This window comes from Callithrix jacchus, chromosome 13 (assembly GCF_049354715.1).
Source record: "Callithrix jacchus isolate 240 chromosome 13, calJac240_pri, whole genome shotgun sequence".
Taxonomy (NCBI): domain Eukaryota; kingdom Metazoa; phylum Chordata; class Mammalia; order Primates; family Cebidae; genus Callithrix; species Callithrix jacchus.
In genome coordinates, this window is record NC_133514.1 from 62,685,841 (window position 1) to 62,702,076 (window position 16,236).

Genomic DNA, 16,236 nt, shown 5'->3' on the forward strand with positions numbered 1-16,236 from the left:
CATTATCACTGATCATTAGCGAAATACAAATCAAAACCACATTGAGTTACCATCTCACACCAGTTAGAATAGTGATCATTAAAAAATATGGAGACAACAGATGCTGGGGAGTATGTAAAGAAATAGGAATGCTTTTGCACTGTTGGTGAAATAGTAAATTATTTCAACCATTGTGGAAGACAGTGTGGCGATTCCTCAAGGACCTAGAAATAGAATTTCCATTTGACCCAGCAATCCTATTACTGGGTATATATCCAAAGAATTAGAAATTGTTATATTGTAGACACATGCACACATATGTTCATTGCAGCACTGTTTACAATAGCAAAGACCTGGAACCAACCCGAATGCCCATCAATGATAGACTGGACAGGGAAAATGTGGCACATATATACTGTATAATACTATGCAGCCACAAAAAACAATGACTTTGCTTCTTGGTAGGGAATTGATGAATCTGGAAACCATCATTATCAGCAAACTGACATAAAAAGAGAAAATCAAACATTGCATGTTCTCACTCATAGGTGGGTGTTGAGCAATGAGAACACATGGACACAGGGAGTAGAGCATCACACACTAGGGTCTGTTGGGGGAGACTAGGGAAGGGACAACAGGGGGTAGGAATTTGGGACAGGATAACATGGGGAGAAATGCCAGATTAAGGTGACAGGGATGGAGTCAGCAAACCACATTGCCATGTATGTACCTATGCAACAATCCTGCATGTTCTTCACATGTACCCCAGAACCTAAAGTGCATTAAAAAATATATATATTAATTAATTAATTTAAAAAAGAAAAGAAGGGGCTTAAGGGCCTAACAAAAAAGATACACGTAAAAACAGCCAATAGAATAAAAATACAAACCTTCCTAATATTCAAAATTTTTTAAAAATATAATAGATACACCAAAGAGAGAAACACAGCATAATATAATATACATAGCACATATAAAGTACAACGATATGATCCAGTTGAGACCAAATATATTTGTTATATAAATAAAGATGAAAGTGCTTATCTTGCCTATTAAAAAAAAAAACACTTTATAGCTGGTTATGAAGGAAAAGCCTATGTTAAGCCTGTATACAAGAAATATAGCCAAATCACAGCATTAAAAAGCTAAAACTAAAGGCATGGACAAAGGCACAACAGATAGAACAATGATACAGTAAGGTGAAAATAATAAGACAGCAGACTCTTATATCAGATAAAGTAGAATTCTGAGCAATAAAAATTAAATGAGACATAGGACACCTAATGCTAAAAGCTACAATGCATTGTATAGCGATAAGTTACAAATATTGCAGAATATTCAGGACACTGGAGAGACCAATGGGTGAAACAGGAGGATTTTATTAAGATGGCCACCATCTCAGCAGATTAGCATCTCAAGGATGAGTAAAGGAGAAAGAAAATGGGGTACATTTGATGTATCCAGGATGACGTAGCAACTAACAGATTTACAGAAGCCAGAAGAAAGAACAGTTAGTTTTTTTTATTGCATTTTAGGTTTGGGGGTACATGTGAAGAACATGTAAGACTGTTGCATAGGTATGCACATGGCAGTGTGGTTTGCTGCCTTCCTCCCCATCACCTGTATCTGGCATTTTTCCCCATGTTATCCCTCCCCAACTCTCCATTCCCTACTGTCCCTCCCCTATTTCTCCCAAACAGACCCCAATGTGTGATGCTCCCTACCCTGTGTCCACGTAAAACAGTTAACTAACTTGTCTTGCGACATACATTACATTTGAAATACAGAATTTTGAGAAACACATTGTACACTTTTTTGGTGTTATCTTGCCCTGCGACCTTGCAGCTGGTCAGCAAGAAAAACAGGAGTTTTGAGATGCCTGGGAACTTTGCTGAGAATGTAGGGAGAATAGATAAGGTAGGTTTTACAGGGAGTTAGTTAATTTAGAGCAGAGCTGGGGGTTAGGTTTTATATTGAAAACAACAGAGTAAATTTTATTTTATTATGCAGCAATTACAACCATTGTTATTATTTAATTTTCCTCTTCACAAATATCTATGCACCAAAAAGCATAGCAAATCTTAAAAAAAGCAAAAATTAAAAATAAAATTTCCAACTCAAAATGCTAGAAATAAAACAAGAGAATCCCCAAAAAAGTACAAGAAAACAAATATTAATAATTTTAAAAATAGAAATTAATAAGTTAGAGAATAGAAAAGCATATCAAACCAATAAGCAAAAACTCTGGGTCCTTAGAAAAATTAGCAAACAAATTACTATTTATAGCAAATTTATTCAAGAAAAATGAGAAAAACATGAAATAACAAATAACAAGTGGAAATGATGATTAATACAGATAATTTTTTTTAAAAAAATGACAAGATACTACTTGTATACCTTTATGCAAACAATATGGAAAACTTAGATGAGTATTTTTTAAGGAAGAGACAGTTTACCAAAATTGATCTCAGTAGAAACAGAAAGCTTAAATAGACTTACTTGTGTAGAAGAAATAGAAGAGTTATCAAGGAACTACAATGTTTTAAAAAAAAAAAAACAGGGCCAGATAGTTTTGCAAAATTATTTTATAAACTTTAGAGACCAATTAGTGTTAATGCTATATAAATTACTCAGATAAAGTTCTTAGAAGTAAACAGTATTTTTACAAAACAAGTAGAACATCAATGGCTTAATTATGTTAAATGTAACACAAAAAAACTAATAGATAAATATTACTTATAAATATTAATGAAAAACTCCTAAATAAAATATAAATAGAGCAACTTACTTCTTTAAGAAACTAATACATGGAGGAAGATCCAAGATGGCCCTTTAGGAGCAGCTCCCAGTGAAAGCGCAGAGGGTGAGTGGATGCTGCATTTCCAGATGGATCTTCATTGTTCACAGACCAGGAGATTCCCAGGAAGAGGAGCCCCATGGGTCGCCAGGTGGCTGTTTTGGCCAGTGCAGCTGTTTCAGCTGGTGCAGCTGTTTTGCCGGTGCCCCAGCATTGACAGCTCTCTGTACAAAATACACTGGTCTGGTTGCCCTTTTAAGCTGGCAATTGGAGCTCCAAGAAGGCAGATTTGCCCATTCATCTGATTAAACAGGGCTCTGAAACAGTGAGACAGGCCAGGAGATTTCCAGGCAGCACCGTTGTTTCAGCTGGTGCAGTGTGTCGCAGCACAGGAAATCACACAGATCCCAGTGCCCTTTCAGCAGGTGACTGGAACACCTGAGAGAGAGTCAACCATTCAACTTAAAAAAAAAAAAAAAAAAAGGTTCTGAGGCAGGGAGCCAGGTGATCAGGCTCGGTGGGTCCCACCCCCACAAAAAAAACCCCAGCAATTAAAAACACTCAGGGTTGAGAGTCTCACAGCAAGCACAGCTGAACCCAGGATGGTCCGGCTCTATGGGGGAGGGGTGTCCACCATTACTGAGGCACTCCACCCCTATGGAGGTAGTACGTCATTGCTGAGGCAGACTGCCATTGCCAAGGCGACCTGCCATAACAGGGAGAGTCTGCCACTACAGAGGTGGGCCACCATTGCCAAGGCAGTTCTAAACAGACACATATAAACAGGACTGCAGAAAAGTTCACACTGCAGCAGGGCAGAGCCCACAGCAGCTCAGCAAAGCCTCTGCAGGCAGACAGGGACTAGGCTGCCTCCTTGCTGGGCAGGGAAGCCCTGAAAAAAAAGGTAGCAGCACAATGGATACTCATAAATAAAGCCCTAACTCCCCAGGACAGAGCACCTGGGGACAAAAAAAAGGGGGTTTATGAGTTCTGCTACAGCAGACTTAAAGGCACCTGCCTAGCAGCTCTGAATGAACAACGTAGCTCAAAGCTCAGCACTTGAGCTCCTATAAAGAACAGACTGTCTCCTCAAGCAGCTCCCTGACCCCCATATATCCAATGAATCACCTCACAAAGGACTGATCAGACTGACAATTGGTGGGCATCATTCTGGGACAAAGATAGCAGAAGAAGAAACTGGTAGCAACCCTTACTGTTCTGCAGTTGCTGCAGGTGATCCCCAGGCAAGCAGGGCCTGGAGTGGACCTCAGCAGTCCTACAGCAGAGGGGCCAGACTGTTAGAAGGAAAACTAAGAAAGAGAAATAACATCATCATCAACAATCTGGATGTCCCCTCAGAGACCCAATCTGAAAATCAGCAACTACACAGACGACAGGTGGATAAATCCACAAAGATGAAGAGAAAACCACGCAAAAAGGAGGAAAACACCCGCAACCAGAATACCTCTCATCCTACAAGGAGTCAAACTCCTCACCAACAAGGGAACAAAGCTGGACGGAGAATGAGTGTGATAAAATGAATGAATCAGACTTCAGAAGGTGGGTAATGAGAAACGTATGTGAGCTAAAAGAACATGTTCTAACTCAATGCAAAGAAACTAAGAACCTTGGGAAAAGATTTGACAAAATGAAAACAAGAATGGACAACTTAGAGAGGAATAAGAGTGAATTGATAGAGCTGAAAAACATAACACAAGAACTTTGTGAAGCATGCACAAGTTTCAACAGCCAAATTGACCAAGCAGAAGAAAGGATATCAGAGGTCGAAGATCAACTCAATGAAATAAAATGAGAAGGCAAGATTAGAGAAAAAAAGCACAAAAAGAATTGAACAAAGTCTCCAAGAAATGTAGGACTATGTCAAGAGACCTAATCTACATTTGATAGGTGTACCTGAATGTGACGAAGAGAATAAATCCAAGCTGTAAAATACTTTACAGGATATTATCCAGGAAAACTTCCCCGACCTAGCAAGGGAGGCCAATATTCAAGTCTAGAAAATACAGAGAACACCACAAAGATATTCCTCAAAAAGAGCAACCCCAAGACACATAATTGTCAGAAACATAGGGTTGAAATGAAGGAGAAAATACTAAGGGCAGCCAGAGAGAAAAGTCGGTCACCCACAAAGGGAAGCCCATCAGACTCACAGCAGTTTTCTTGGCAGAAACCCTACAAGCCAGAAGATAATGGGGGACAATATTCAACATCCTTAAAGAAAAGATCTATCAACCCAGAATTTCATATCCAGCCAAACTAAGCTTCATAAGTGAAGAAAAAATAAAATCCTTTGCAAACAAGCAAGTACTCAGAGATTTTGTCACCACTAGGCCTGCTTTACAAGAGCTCCTCAAAGAGGCACTACACATAGAAAGGAACAACCAGTACCAGCCACTCCAAAAACATACCAAATGGTAAAGAGCATCAACAAAATGAAGAATCTGCATCAACGAACAGGCAAAACAGTCAGCTAGCATCAAAATGGCAGTATCAAATTCACACATAACAATATTAACCCTAAATATAAATGGGCTAAATGCCCCAATCAAAAGACACAGACTGCCAAGTTGGATAAAAAGCCAAAATCCATCGGTGTGCTGTATCCAGAAAACCCATCTCACATGCAAGGATACACAAAGGCTCAAAATAAAGGGATGGAGGAAGACTTACCAAGCAAATGGAGAGCAAAAAAAAGCAGGAGTTGCAATTCTCATCTCTGATAAAATAGACTTTAAAGCAACAAAGATCAAAAGAGACAAAGAAGGCCATTACATAATGGTAAAACAATCGATACAACAAGAAGAGCTAACAATCCTAAATATACATGGACCCAATACAGGAGCACCCAGATACATAAGGCAAGTTCTTAATGACTTACAAAGGGACTTAGACTCCCACACAATAATAGTGGAAGACTTTAACACTCCACTGTCAATAATAGACAGAATAACCAGATAGAAAATTAACAAGGATATCCAGGACTTGAACTCAGACCTAAAACAAGCAAACCTGATAGACATTTACAGAACTCTCCACCCCAAATCTACAGAATACACATTCTTCTCAGCACCACATCACACCTACTCTAAAATTGACCACATAATTTGAAGTAAATCACTCCTCAGCAAATGCAAAAGAACAGAAATCATAACAAACAGCCTCTCAGACCACAGTGCAAACAAGTTAGAGCTCAGAATTCAGAAACAAACTCAGAACCGCACAGCTTCATGGAAACTGAACAACTGGCTCTTGAATATTGACTGGATAAACAATGAAATGAAGGCAGAAATAAAGAAATTCTTCGAAACCAACGAGAACAAAGACACAACATACCAGAATCTCTGGGGCTCATTAAAAGCAGTGTCTGGAGAAAAATATATAGCAATAAGGTCCCACATGAGAAGACAGGAGAGATCCAAAATTGACACCCTATCATCAAAATTGAAAAAGCTAGGGGAGCAAGATCAAAAAAACCTCAAAACCTAGCAGAAGACAAGAAATAACTAAGATCAGAGCTGAACTGAAGAAGATACAGACACGAAAAACCGTTCAAAAATCAATAAATCCAGGAGCTGGTTTTTCAAAAAGATCAACAAAATAGACCACTAGCCAGATTAATAAAAAAGAAAAGAGAGAATAACCAAATAGATGCAATAAAAAATGATAAAGGGGAAATCACCAAAGATCCCTTGGAAATTCAAACCATCATCAGAGAATATTACAAATAACTCTATGCACATAAACTAGTAAACCTGGAAGAAATGGATAAATTCCTGGATGTTCGATGGAACATATCACAAAATAATAAAAGCTATTTATGACAAATGACAGCCAATATCATACTGAATGAGCAAAAACTGGAAGCATTCCCTTTGAAATCTGGCACTAGACAAGAATGCCCTCTCTCACCACTCCTATTCAATGTAGTACTGTAAGTTTTAGCCAGAGCAATCAGGCAAGAAAAATAAATAAAGGGTATTCAAATAGGAAAGGAGGAAGCCAAATTGTCTCTATTTGCAGACGACATGATAGTACATCCAGCAGACCCCATTGTCTCAGCCCAAAATCTCCTGAAAGTGATAAGCAACTTCAGCAAAGTCTCAGGATACAAAATCAATGTGCAAAACTCACAAGCATTCCTATACACCAATAACAGACTTAAAGAGAGCCAAATCAAGAATGAACTGCCATTCACAATTGCTACAAAGAGAATAAAATAGCTAGGAATACAATTAGCAAGGAATGTAAAGGACCTCTTCAAGGAAAACTAAAAACCACTGCTCAACGAAACTTATTTCATTTCGTTTCGTATTCGTCCTTTCTTTAGAGGACACAAACAGATGGAGAAACATTCCATGTTCATGGTTAGGAAGAATCAATGTCATGAACATGGCCATACTGCCCAAAGTAATGTACAGATTCAATACTATCCCCATCAAGCTACCAATGACCTTCTTCACAGAACTGGAAAAACCACGTTAAACTTCATATGAAACCAAAAGAAAGCCCACATAGCCAAGTCAATTCTAAGTAAAACAAACACAGTGGGAGGCATCACACTACCGGACTTCAAACTATACTACAAGGCTACCATCATCAAAACAGCATGGTACTGGTACCAAAATAGAAATATAGACCAATGGAACAGAACAGAGGCATTGGAGGCAACGCAACATATCTATAACAATACAATCTTTGATATACCTGACAAAAACAAGCAATGGGGAAAGAATTCCCTGTTTAATAAATGATGTTGGAAAAACTGGCTAGCTATGTGCAGAAAGCAGAAACTGGAACCCCTTCCTGACACCTTACACTAAAATTAACTCTAGATGGATTAAAAACTTAAACATAAGACCTAACACCATAAAAACCCTAGAAGAAAATCTAGGCAAAACCATTCAGGACATGGGAGTAGGCAAGGACTTCATGAACAAAACACCAAAAGCATTGGCCACAAAGGCCAAAATAGACAAATGAGACCTAATCAAACTCCACAGCTTCTGCATGGCAAAAGAAACAGTCATTAGAGTGAATCGGCAACCAACAGAATGGGAAAAAAATTTTGCAGTTTACCCATCTGACAAAGGGCTGATATCCAGAATTTACAAAGAACTAAAACAGATTTACAAGAAAAAAAACAAACAAGCCCATTCAAAAGTGGGCAAAGGATATGATCAGACACTTTACAAAAGAAGACATACATGAGGCCAACAAACTTATGAAAAAATGCTCATCATCACTGGTCATCAGAGAAATGCAAATCAAAACTACATTGAGATACTATCTCACGCCAGTTAGAATGGCGATCATTAAAAAATCTGGAGACAACAGATGCTGAAGAGGATGTGGAGAAATAGGAACACTTTTACACTGCTGGTGGAAGTGTAAATTAGTTCAACCATTGTGAAAGACAGTGTGGCTATTCCTCAAGGACCTAGAAATAGAAATTCCATTTGACCCAGCAATGCCATTACTGGGTATATATCCAAAGGACAATAAATCATTCTACTATAAGGACACATACACACGAATGTTCATTGCAGCACTCTTTACAATAGCAAAGACCTGGAATCAACCCAAATGCCCATTGATGATAGACTGGACAGGGAAAATGTGGCATATATACACCATGGAATAGTATGCAGCAATCAGAAATGATGAGTTCATGTCATTTGTAGGGATATGGATGAATCTGGAGAACATCATTCTCAGCAAACTGACACAAGAACAGAAAATGAAATACCACATGTTCTCACTCATAGGTGGGTGTTGAACAATTAGAACACATGGACACAGGGAGGGGAGCACTACACAGTGGGGTCTGTTGAGGGGAATAGGGAAGGGACAGTGGGGGGTAGGGAATTGGAAGAGATAGCATGGGGAGAAATACTAGATATAGGTGAAGGGGAGGAAGGCAGCAAATCACACTTCCATGTGTGTACCTATGCAACTATCTTGTGTTTTCTTCACACGTACCCGCAAACCTAAAATGCTATAAAAAATAATAAAAATAAAACTTAAAAAAAAAGAAACTAATACACTATGACTGAGTGGAATTTATACTAACAATGTAAGAATGGCTAATATTAGGAAATCTACTGATATAATTTGCCATTTTAATTAGTGAAAAAGAAATATCATATAATTTTATCACAGATGCTAGAAAAGCCTTTGATGAAATCAACCCTCATTCCTAATAAAAATTTCAAGAAAATAAAAATGGATATATTCTTCCTTAATGTGATTATAGACACACACACACACACACACAAACACACACCCCATGCTAAATCCATCACTGTAATGAGAAACTGAAAAATGCCATTAAAATTAGAATGTCACAGGGAGAAAATATTTGCAATATATAGGTCTGAAAAAGAGATTTTTACAATTTAATGTTAAAAAGGTAAACAATTCGATATGAAAATTGGGAAACAAGATTGACCAAATACTATACAAAAACCATATAAAACATTTCATGCTATTTCACATAAGAGGTGCTAAGCATCATTGGTCACAGAAAAATGCAAATTGAAACCCACAATAAGATATTTTATATACCTATTTTAATGGCTGTAAGTTTACAAATTACTAGCAAATGTGGGTAAGAATGTCAAATAGTAGACATGCCATATACTGCTGCTAAGAGTGTGAAACGCTACCACCATTTAGGAAATAGTTTGATGTTTTCTAGTAAGTGAACATACCCTTACTTAACATAACACAATGATTTCATTCCCAGATGAAGGCTGCAGTGAGCCGTGACCACATCACTGCCCTTAGCCTGGGTGACAGAGTGAGACTCTCTCAAAAAAATATAAAGGAGACAGAGAGAGATTACATGTTAAGGCAGGGGTCCCCAACCCCTGGGCCAAGAATGGGTATTGGACCATGGCCTCTTAGGAACCAGCTGCACAGCAGGAGGTGAGCCTGGGTTAACAAGCATTAAAACCTGAGCTCTGACTCCTGTCAGATAAGCAGCAGGAACACAAATCTTGTGAACTGTGCATGCCAGCAATCTAGATTGCGCAGCTCCTTATGAGAATCTAATGCCTGATTATCTGAATTGGAGCAACTTCATACCAAACCAACCCTCCCACCCTCCCAATCCCCATTCTTCCACGGAAAAATTGTCCTCCATGAAACTGGTCCCTGGTGCCAAAAAGATTGAGGGCTGCTGTGTTAAGGTATTTGGATGTCTGTATTTATTTTCTACAACATTCCCCTCAGTCAAGTACCAATGTACTAGCACATGCTTTCATGGAATGATTATGCAGAGAATCTTTGAGAAATGTATTAATTTCTCACTACATAATGTCAACCTGCACCACATTTTCAAGGAATTCTACTTTGTTCATGAAAGTTCACCATTTTTCTTTTGATGTTTCTATTCTTTTCACATGAATGCCCTGTCAGAGCAAACGATGGCAGCTACATCAATGGGAGATTAATATTAGGTACAGATCTAAATATTCTTTACTAGTGATAAGTGTTAAATGAATTAGTTAATTCAGCTTTAGAAAACAATCAAATTATATATCTTTTTACCTGTTAGATTCAATAGTTACTTAGCATATTAAAACTTTACAAATCTTGTAACTCATTCAGTTTCCTTTTATAAACAGAATCTATGTTATCTTTGCTCCTTGCTTTCTTTCTTTGTATTTGGGCTACAATTGGGCCGAATAATTTTTCTCAGGTATTAATCCACAGTTAATAAAAACAAAGCAAAACAGCATAAGAGTTTGTTTAGAACGTGAATACTACTCTATTACTGTGTGGAGTTGACTGAGTAATCATGAGACCTCAGCTGAGGAAGAGCCCTGTGAAAAACGTTGTCACTAATTAGATTATGATGCTATGAGGTGATTTTAACCTTCAAAATATTCCTTGGAATTTTAATCTTCAGAAGACTACACCGTGTTTGTCCATCTGTTTAAAGTTTATAAAAATGTTGTCTCTATTGTTTTATAATCTTTTAAATAATTAACTTGGAACATAGGAGAGTTTGCTAACTGTGAAAGTAGTATAAACTATTGTGACCCCTGTGATCACTGGTTAAATCTGATTGATTATATTGTCACATAACCAATACATCATAATTAAATATTTAGGATTTTACATATTCTTATGTTGTTTGCAAAATTTTACAAAAATCATTATTGCTCCCTCAGAGCTCTTTATACTTTGCATTTATCTTCAATGAGTTCCTCCTCACTGAGACTTAGCATAGTATAAATACATTATTCAATGTCTCCAGAGGAAAAGCTTTTCTAGCATGTAAATTTTCAGCACAAGAAGTATATACTGTTAAACAATAAATTTTACTTTTAAATTTAATGGAAATATTTGTTAAATGTTATTGTTATCCCCACCTTTTAAACCAAAATGTCTATAACATAATTTAATGATAATACTTACACATTACCCAACATAACAACTTGTAAAATCCTCAAATCAATCTTTTATAATTATCATTATTATCATTTGTTATGACTATTATTATTCAATGCATGTAATATTGTAATTTGACTTTAGTTTTAATTTTAGAGTTTAGAGTTTTTTTAATTTACTTTTTTAAATTTTACTGGGCATGGTGGCTCACCCCTGTAATCCCACCATTTTGGGAGGGCAAGGTAGGCAGATCATTTAAGGTCAGGAGTTCAAAACTGGCCTGGTCAACTTGGTGAAACCCCATCTTTACTAAAAATATAAAAATTAGATGGGCATGGTTGTGGGCACCTAAAATTCCAGCTACTAGGTAGGCTGAGGCAGGAGTATTGCTTGAGCCCAGGAGGCAGAGGTTGCAGTGAGCAGAGAGCATGCCATCACACTCCAGCCTGGGAGACAGAACTAGACTTCACCTCAGAAAAAAAAAAAAAAAAAAAAAATATATATATATATATATATATACATATATGTTGTGAAAAATACATAACATAAAATTTACCATGTAAACTATCTTTAAAGTGTATTATTCAACAATAGCTCTCCACAACTTTTGGAGTTTGACAGCATCATTATAAAGTCAAAACCAGTATCACAATATTATTTTAATTTAGAGTTATATTGAATAGGCTTCTGATTGGTATTCTATATTTCATCAGAAATTTAGATTTGTTAAATAGAATTGTATGTAAGGGGAGTTTTCCATACAAGAGCAATTATTGTGCTTTTATCATTTGTCTCTGTGAAAAAATTATGGCTTGAATTTTAGGTCCCACTTCTTTATTTGAGATATTGTTAGTTAACTCTGTTGAGAGGTTCACAGTCATAGTTATAGATGAATACAGTTGCTGCTGCACTACAAATGCCTGAAATGCATGTGATTAAATTACATTCTGTGGCCTGTCTCTGGAGACTCTCTAATCAGTGTATGCCAATAGCAATGACGGAAGACATAAACTGGGCTCTAAAATGATAATAGTATTGGTTGCCTTCATATAGCAGGGTAAATGACTTTAGAACTTTGACTTTAGGCTTCTTCAACATGAACCAATAAAATTTTTTTAAAAGAGATTTCAGAAAATGAGTGTGTTAGGAAGGATGAATAAATCTTAAATGCCAAATATTCATGACTCAAGAGGCAACTTGAACTAATTAGCATGTCAGCGCTAACTCAAGCCAGGAAGTTGAGGATGCTGGTAGCATGAGTTATGCCATCTCTCCCAGATGCAGGTCTGAAGATGGAATGTGCAGGCCCAGCAAGAGGCAGCCTATTCCTTTGGTGTTTTCCTGTGGCCCCTGTGTGGATCCCTTCTTTTCCTTCTAGCTAGACCTTATTTCTCATGTCATTACCACAGCCACATTCTTATTAGCTGTCTTTCAGGTGCTAGAATCAGATGGGCCTGGGAAATAGTGGGTAAAACTACTGGACTTCCTCAGACCAGTCTTCTCTTCTAAAAGATGTGAAATAATGCCCACTTCATAGGCTTCTTGTTAGGATTAAATTGGATAATCCTTTTATTGCAGGCAGCTCTAGCTAGGAAAAAGGTCCACTATTTTTTGACAATTTTTATGCCCCGGAATAGAAGTGTGTGGAAAGGGATTGCTATGCTAAAGTCGCCAGTAGTGTTTCCGTTTTTGTTTGAGAGATGATAATATTGTTTGTTTAGGTAAAGTCTCTATTTACTTTTTGGTTCTATAAATGGAAAAGCCAGGTCCTATTCTGGAATGGAGATTTTGACATTTGAGGAGCTCAACTGCTCTACATGAGAACATACTTTAATAGCTGGCTTTCTTTGTAGCATTGTCCCTTTTTCTATTCTATATTTTAACTGGCACATGGTACCTATTGTAGCTATGGGAGAAATAACCACCATCCCCAGAAAGGAAGCCCCACATACACTGTGAGTAGCCTGATGGTGTGAAGTGTGGGTGGAATGTCACTCCCTCTGTGAGCTGCCTCATTGGTCCCTCGAGCTCAGTCGCTGAGGAATGAAAACTGGTCAGGAGATTTGAGGGGTTGGAATGGCCCAGGGCAGTCATATGTAGTGCTCAGTATGATGCACTAATCAAGTTTTTATTTCTGCTTTGTTATCCACAGATTTTAGTAACATTGTGCTAAGTGTTAAAGGTTCTAATTAGCTGTGCTTTGTGGGAGGGCCTTGTGTCTGTTTCTATACTGAGAAAATAGGAAAGAGGCTGAGAGGTGACCTGCTTAGGGACAGTTGCAGGTTACTGAGATAACAAGAGACAGTACATATTTGTAGAATACACATTCTAGGATTTCCAGAGATATTAGAGTTCCTGAAGTCAAACAATGCAGATTTGGATTATTAATATTTGGGCATTCAAACAAGTTAAATGTTCCTGTTATTCGTGCAAAACACTATCTGCTTTCAAGTTATCTCTACTTTTAAAAGGTTTTCCTAAGATAGAAGGGGTGGTCTACATCCAAAGAATGGGTCAAAAACCCATTCTTTGTGGGTCAAAACAGGAACTCACAAAGTGGTCCCTGTTTTGTTCCAAAAATAAACAGCATCTCAGAGGCCTCTCACCTTCTCAGAAAATCCGGAAGCCATTAAAGTGTTCGATCTTGCCAGGTGCGGTGGCTCACACCTGTAATCCCAGTACTTTGGGATGCCTAGGAGGGCAGATCATCTGAGGTCAGGAGTTCAAGACCAGCCTGACCAATATGGAGAAACCCTTTCTCTACTAAAAACACAAAAATTAGTCAGGCATGGTGGCACATGCCTCTAATCACAGCTACTCAGGAGGCTGAGGCAGGAGAATAGCTTGAACCTGGGAGGCGGAGGTTGCAGTGAGCCAAAATCACACCACTGCTCTCTAGCCTGGGCAACAAGAGCAAAACTCTGTCTCAAGAAAAAAAGAATAGTTGGATCTATTTGTTTCCTGGCTTGATTCCTATGCTTACTTTTTTTCTAGCTTTTTAGCAAAATGAATAAAATATCTACCTTGGTTTTTGTAATGAACTTTTATTTTAAGTTCAGGGGTGCAGGTTTGTTATATGGGTAAACTTCTGTCATGGGAGTTTGGTGTATAGATTATTTCATCATGCAGCTATTAAGCCTCGTACCCATTAGTTATTTTTCATGATATTCTCCCTCCTGCCACCCTTCACCTTCTGATAGGTTCCAGTGTGTGTTAAAACACCCTATAAACATCTTGTGCCACTAGATAGAAAATGTATGTAAAGATTATCTCTACATCCCTTATTCTCCCCTATCTGGTGGTGCCCATGACCATTTTAGTGCTCCAGTAACATGTTGTGGGGTAAGTGATAGAGGCTATAGAGAAGGAAGATGATGCCGGTGTTGCCACCAACAGGACTCAAGTCTCCAAAATCTCTGTGTGAGGCACAGTGTTACCTCGGGTGTCTTGGGATTACAGTTACAGACAGGGGAGCTAAGTTAAGAACTTCAAGACGAATGGTCCTAGACTTTTCATTTGGAAACTCCGACCACATTTGTGCCAAATGGAGGAGAATTTCTGACTTGAAGGTCTAAAAGTCATGTGAAGGGGGGTTTACACTGAATGCACACAGATGACCAGGAGAGTGGCAGCTGAAGAACTAGGAATTGACTCATTGTCAGGATGTGTACACTTTAGAACTGGATTCTAGTGTCGGTTTCTACTCGTATGATATTTTGGAATCTATGTTTGGGTTAATGCAGGAAGAAACTGGACATTTACTTTCCGTCTGAAGCATACCCTATATCTTTCTTTCTCAGTTTTTAAAATAACATTATTTCTCTACATTAACTTTTGGCTCCATGGGTTTTACTTAAAATAATTTGTGGAGATACAATGTTTACGGGAACAAAAATCTTGATGTATTTTAAGACAATTAAGGTGGCTGGTTCTCCTGGGTATCAAACATCAGCTGAAGACTATTGTTATTGGCCAAACTCATTTTCTATTTATAACATAATGTGGAATGATTTTATTATCATAAGGAAGGTTAGTAGTTTGCCACCTTAGACAATGAATGCCCAATAACAGTTTATAATCTCTCAAAGTTACTATGGATGATATGAGGAAGCCCTGGAACAGAAGTGGTAGCCAGTTTACTTGAAAGAAATCTCTTCCTTCCATTTTCTGACTGCCAGGATAATTAAATATAAAACATCTTGTTAGAACTGTAAAAGGTGGCCAGTCATGGTGGCTTATGCCTGCAATCCCAGCACTTTTGGAAGCTGAGGCAGGTGGATCACAATGTCAGGAGACCAAGACCATCCTGGCAAACATGGTGAAACCCTGTCTCTACCAAAAATACAAAACATTAGACAGGTATGGTCGCACCTGCCTGTAGTCCCAACTAGTTGGGAGGCTGAGTCAGGAGAATGGCTTGAACCCAGGAGGCAGAGTTTTCAGTGAGCCAAGATGACGCCACTGTACTCCAGCCTAGGCAAAAGAGCAACACTGTATTTAAAAAAAAAAAAAAAAAAACTGTAAAAGGTGGGACTTTATGTTTGTCCTCTAAAACTTTTATCCATTGACTTAACAATTTTGATATATTGCGTGGCATTTTAATTTCAACATTTGGGAAGGGAGAATTATCCCTGAAAACACTATTCATTATTTTTGGCGCACTAAGGTTATCTTGCTTTAGAATTCAGAGGAATTCTAATTTCAAACTTTTGCTGGATTTCGGGTAATTGGGCTGTTTACACCATTTCCATGGTGATTTCCAACACATTTCACACTTAATATTAAAAATGAGTGTTTCCTACCACATCTTCCACCGACTCTTTTTCTCTTGCAGAAGCTGTTTTGGGTGAGACACAATAACTAAATATATTCATATGTATTCCAGCAATTATGTTTACAAACAGATACAATTGCCTGGCAATTTGGTTTGTTATTTCTGAAGTAAATCTTACTACATACCATTTTTTTAAAGTATGAATTTAAACACAAATTGTCTCACAGATCACCTTCCTTGTTTTAATAATTATGAGTCTTCATAATCA